Source organism: Anomaloglossus baeobatrachus, chromosome 5 (assembly GCF_048569485.1).
Source record: "Anomaloglossus baeobatrachus isolate aAnoBae1 chromosome 5, aAnoBae1.hap1, whole genome shotgun sequence".
Classification (NCBI taxonomy): Eukaryota; Metazoa; Chordata; class Amphibia; order Anura; family Aromobatidae; genus Anomaloglossus; species Anomaloglossus baeobatrachus.
In genome coordinates, this window is record NC_134357.1 from 373,071,109 (window position 1) to 373,076,321 (window position 5,213).

The following is a 5,213-nucleotide window of genomic DNA, read 5'->3' on the forward strand; positions in this document are numbered from 1 at the left end:
GCCCACCAATCAGCTCATGGACTAACACATTGTTCGACCCACTGACCAATGAACACATCCGGACATGCCCCTTTGCAAGGTTATATCAGAGCAAGCTCGGTTGTAATAAAGGCAGAGCATGGGCTGACTTCTGTCGAGGAAAGATGCATATCCGACTGTGTCTGATCTCATTTTTCAAGTATGCACTCAATCCACACCAATTAGACCAGGCAGTAGACAACTAGTGATCTCTGGTTAAGAGTTCACCCTAACACAGTCCCAGCAAAGTCGATGAGATTTTCTGAAATCTCATGCACACACAGACAAACACCTGCAGATTTTTTTCCTGTCCTGACTGGTCAAATATCTGCATTTTTTGCTGCAGATTTTAAAGAATGAGCATGTCAATTCTTTGCAGCGTTTTTGCAACGCTTTTTCATTGATACAAACCATTTTGTAGAAAAAACGCACCAAAAACGCCACTAAAAACGCACCAAAAACGCACCACAAACGCCACTAAAAATGCAGATGACTCAAAGAAGATTTCCTGCCACCAGATCAGGTTTTGGTCAGAACAAAAACTTACCAAAAAAACCTTGTGTGAACATAGCCTTAGGGGCATCCTGTATTCAGCCTGCACCCTCTGCTTGCAGCTAAAGGCCCAGTCACACACAACGACTTACCAGCGATCCCGACAACGATATGACCTGATAGGGATCACTGGTCGCTGGGAGGTCGCAGGTGAGATGTCACACAGTCAGACCTTACCAACGATGCAGTAAGGATATAGTAACGATCTTGGCAGTCATTGGGACCCTGTCACACAGTGTCAAACACAGCGATGTGTCCTGCCCAGCAGGACATCACCTTTGAAGAAAATGGTCCAGATCATTCTGCAATGACTAGCGATCTCACAGCAGGGGCCTGATCACTGGTAGATATCACACACAACGAGATCGCTAACGGGATCGTTACTGTGTCACAGAAATGGTGACTCAGCAACGATCTCGTTAGCGATCTCGTTGTGTGTGACGGGACCTTAAAGCTGGTGTCACACATAACGATAACGACAACGACGTCGCTGCAACGTCACCATATTCTGTGACGTTGCAGCGACCATAGATGATCGTTAGTAAGCTGTCAAACATGTTATATAAAGCAGCGACGGAGCAGCGATCATAGCGACGTCGACGGTCGTTGTGTGGTTTCAGACATGTCACGCAGACGACGAGTCAGACTTTGATAGAGGCGTGGTTTTAACCTCTAGACATGGTTTGCGTTATCTCTTTTCACGCCCCTCTGTTCCTATTGGTGATCGCTACAGCGCTTTGCGTTGGCTTTCTTCACGCCCCTCTGTTCCGATTGGTCATCACTACAGCGTCGCCTGATTGGGTGACCGTATCAAACAAAGGACGACGCAGTAGCGCTTCCATTCATTCTACCTGAGCTTTTTCAGAACGCAGTTTGTTGCAGTGATTCTATCAATTTGTTGATTTCTTCTTGGATTTTTAATATTCTTCTGACTTAAAGGTAAGTAATTTTTGTGGGCAGTATTATACCAATATTCTAGTACATCGTGACATTAATATAGCAACTGTATTCTTGTATATTGGGGCAGTATTATAGTTGTTATATTTATCTATGTACATAGGGGGAAGTATTATAGCTTTTCTATTCCTGTACATAGGAATATATATTTATATATATAAATATATATATATGTGTATATATATATATATATATATATATTATATATATATGGGGCCAGTATTATAGTAATTATATTCTTGAACATATAGCTATTTTCTACATATATATATATATATATATCTATAGATATATATGTATATATATTTATATATTCAATACCACTGTACATATAGTTATGTTCTTGTACATAGGGGCAGTATTATAGTAGTTATATTCTTGTGCATAGGGGCAGTTTTATAGTAGTTAAATTCTTGTATATAGGGGGCAGTATGATAGTAGTTATATTCTTGTACATAGGGGGCCGTATTATAGTAGTTATATTATTGGACATAGGAGCAGTATTAGAGTAGTTGTACATAGGTGGCAGTATTATAGCAGCTATATTCTTGTGCGTAGTTTATAACAATGTAGTAATACATTAATTTTCTTTTTTTCAGATGTCTTCCAAGAAACAAGAATTTATAAGGGAGGTGATTGATATGTATCGATCCCTGCCTTGTTTGTGGAAGATTAAGTCAGTAGATTACAGCAATCGATATAAGAAAAAGCTGGCATATGAGCAGCTTGTTGAATTGTTCCAGAGGCATAACCCTACGGAGACCATTACGTCTGAGATTGTGCGAAAGAAAATCCAGGGTCTTCGGACCGTTTTTAAAAAGGAACTCAATAAGGTGGAGAAGGCCAGCAAATCTGGTGCCGGAACGGAGGAACTTTACGTTCCAAAGCTTTGGTACTACGATTTGCTGGCCTTCATAAGAGACCAAGAGGTCCCACGTACAATAACATCGCTGTCCTTTGGTCCCGAAACACAGCCTGAGGTCCAGTCTGACACCCCAGTTGGAGATGTAAGTACCTTTGTGAAACTTTTGATGTACATGGCATTATTTAATTGAAAATAGTTACTACAGTTTTCTATGATTACTGTTGCAGATTTCAAAATGTATCCCTTCCAGTTCAGATAAGTATACTCCTTTACTAGTTTCACCACACTCTATTTTCATACCGTGTAATGACATTTCATATCTTGTAGTACTAGTCCGCCCCTCCCATTAGTTTCCAGTGCATGTGTATCCCTGTGCCTGCTGCTCATGATATCTGAGTTTAACATCATTTTTATTTTTCCGCAGGATCGGTGTGAAGCTGTGCCAATAGCGACAGGTGGGGAAGATGAAATTGCCGGGACTTCCGAGGAGACAGCAGAAGCTCCATTACCACGGCGAATCTCCTCAACCCGTAAAAGGCAGCCGAACAACACATCTTCAACAGAACTTATGGATATGGCAAAGAAAATCCTGGAGCAGCACAGCAGACCATCCATTTGCGGATTTGCCCAGCTTACGGATGAAAGACTCCGTAAGCTGGATGACAAACAAAGAGGTCATGTAGAAAGGGTCATGCTGGAGGCCCTCAACAAGGCGGCATTGGGGAAACTGACAGACTCCTCAAAAGTGTGCGAAGTAGATCATCGACAACACTCTTCATGGGACCAAGTGCCATGGATGAGGATGGAGCCTCCACCACACCTCCAGCATGACCCCCCCGCACAGTATCCCATGTTCCCCCCGCTGCTGTGAAGACGGGTCCCACACCCGTGTGTGTAATTCAGGTGATCTTTTCCTGCCCGAGGTATGTGTCTTCTTTTCACACTGGTCCGTACTGGGTCCCGACAGCTGGCACCCCTCTCCTGGTCCACTTCGGGTCCCACAAGAGGCTGGCCCATTACTGAGGCCGTGAGTACCACTCACCCCAGCCCCACACAGGGGCTGCTTATGTGACGCCCTGGACTAGCCAGGTGGTCTCAGAGGTAACATCACACACACACACACCCTCCCCTGGACAGTCAAGATCATTGAAAAAAAAAAAAAACCTTGTTGCCACTCTACAGTCTTGATGTCCTCCCGTTTTCGTGGGGAGGGGGTGAGTGGGGTCTGATTGGCTGGTGTGTGTTTGTGTGTGGGAACCTCCCCAAGGGAGAGTGAAATCAGCATCAAAAACATGTATGCAGACCTCTGTAACACCCTGGTTTTGCCAGGGCGGCACAGTGCTCTTTGTGCTGCCAACTACTGCTCAGGGTGATGTATATGCCCCATACTCTTATGGGATGTATATGACGCAGCCTCTCCTGGGATGTATATGCCTCAGTGTTTCCTGTGATGTATATGCCCTAGCTTCTCCTGTGATGTGTATGCCCCCAGCCTCTCCAGACCAAGACAAACATGGAAATGTAGTGGTGAGAATCAAAATGATCAATATCACCGAACATCACAGTCTCTCCAGCCACCACTCTGGGGCTGATTTTATTAATTATTTTAACAAATATAGCCTGGTCGTGTTCAAGTTGATAATTTGGTGTGGCCCTCGTTGGTTGGTAGAAAATTCCAAATGGCCCCCGGCAGTAAAAAGGTTCCCAAACCCTGTTTGAAAGTTTTGTCCAAAAATGTAAACAACAGCGAAAATAAACTAGAAAGATTTATGTGAAATACAAAACAAAAAAAAACATTTAAATCACAAACAGATTCACATTTAGTGGCCCTGCTGTTGGGCTGCCAAAAACTGTGTTAGCATCTCCCCATGACGCCGGACGGCTTCGGACAAACGCCGGTGTGAGTCCACCAGGTCCTGTACTGTGGGGATTTCTGTGGAGGCAATGGGAAAAGTTAACCATCCTTGTTCCAACATCGAACTGACAGGTATATGTTTTTTGTTGACCACTTACGGTTCTGGGGTTCATCACCTTCATCCTCTGAGGCGCTGACGGCCCAACCAGATCCTGTGGCTAGGGAACACAAATCAATTATTAGTACACGACAGCCCACCATCATTTTAACATCCATGTATCCTTTACAACTTGTAGGGACACCATGTTATGTGCATAAATTACAGGAAGTGTAGCCTGCACAAAACTCACCAACTGATGCGGGGGAGAAGGCATCGGTAGAATGTGAAGTATGAGGAGACAGGGTATAAGGTGGCGATGGGGTTGAAGGAAGAGATGGGGTTGCAGCAGGTGATGGGGTTGGAGAAGGAGAGGGTGCCCCAGCAGGTGCAGCAGGCGGAGGTGGTGGATCCGCAGCAGGAGATGGTGGGAGCAGGCGGAGATGGTGGATCCGCAGCAGGAGATGGTGGAGCAGGCGGAGATGGTGGATCCGCAGCAGGAGATGGTGGAGATGGTGGAGCTGCCTGTGCAGCTGGAGGTGGTCCTAGGTATAGGAGAAAACTTTTATTGAGCGCATAACTCCAGGCCACCATGGCTTATGCCTACTTTACACCATACAATTCTGCATACGATATCGTATGTGATGTGACACGCCCCCATCTTATGTGCGACAACTTAAATTTGTTGACCGTGTCGCACCTATGCTTTGTTCCTGTCACAAGTACATACCCTTCTATACGACCATCCATACGGAAGAAGCGGGACGCAGGTAAGTTGCAGTTCATCATTCCCGGGGTGTCACACACTGCGATGTGTGCTGCCTCGGGAACATTGAACAACCAGACGTTCAATTTTTAGTAATTGAACG

At 44.9% G+C, this 5,213-nt stretch overlaps 1 long non-coding RNA gene across 1 annotated transcript; it reads right to left on the reverse strand.

Moving 5' to 3' along the window:
- Window positions 1–4,236: 4,236 nt before the first annotated feature.
- LOC142310134 (uncharacterized) lies at window positions 4,237–4,885 on the reverse strand. The gene is made up of 3 exons (XR_012754089.1): window positions 4,598–4,885; window positions 4,406–4,465; window positions 4,237–4,325 (listed from the first exon to the last, which is right to left on the reverse strand). It is a non-coding gene; the product is annotated as an uncharacterized LOC142310134 (long non-coding RNA).
- Window positions 4,886–5,213: the final 328 nt, after the last annotated feature.